The sequence below is a fragment of the Pteropus vampyrus genome, unplaced genomic scaffold (genome assembly GCF_000151845.1).
Source record: "Pteropus vampyrus isolate Shadow unplaced genomic scaffold, Pvam_2.0 Scaffold57, whole genome shotgun sequence".
Taxonomy (NCBI): Eukaryota; Metazoa; Chordata; class Mammalia; order Chiroptera; family Pteropodidae; genus Pteropus; species Pteropus vampyrus.
The window spans coordinates 502,028-502,563 of record NW_011888838.1 but is presented as its reverse complement, the minus strand read 5'-3'; positions in this window follow the sequence as shown (position 1 = coordinate 502,563).

Genomic DNA, 536 nt, shown 5'->3' with positions numbered 1-536 from the left:
GGAGTTTTAAGTTGAGAGAGAGGTCAAGTAAGAAAAGAATGGAGAAAATGTCTATTGTATTAATTGATTACTTAATTGTTGGGGTTGGCCCTTCAGATTTGGAATTATGAAAAGTTTCTCTGTTCCATGGTTACTCTTCAATAGAGGGTTGCTAATTACTACATGCTTTTTTTGTGAAAGTAAGCCCAGTTTGTTTCTGTGTCCAAAATGACAACAGAATGTTCCATATTGGGAATAAAACAGGAAACAGTTTCTAACCATTTTATAAAACTAATGGGTTGGCATTTGGAATAATGTGAATTTTTTCTGATAACAGTACTTCAATATAATCTTTAGAATAATAATTCAATTTATTCCATTTGTCCTCATTCTTCTTACTTATCACATAGTCATGATAGCTGCTCTCCCTATTTTCCAAGTACATTGAGAGGATTTATAAAAATCATTATGCTACTGAAGAATAGCTTGTAAAGGACAACTAATTTCAATCTTAGGGGATAAAACCAGAGTGACCATTTAAGGAGAAAGTAAAAGGA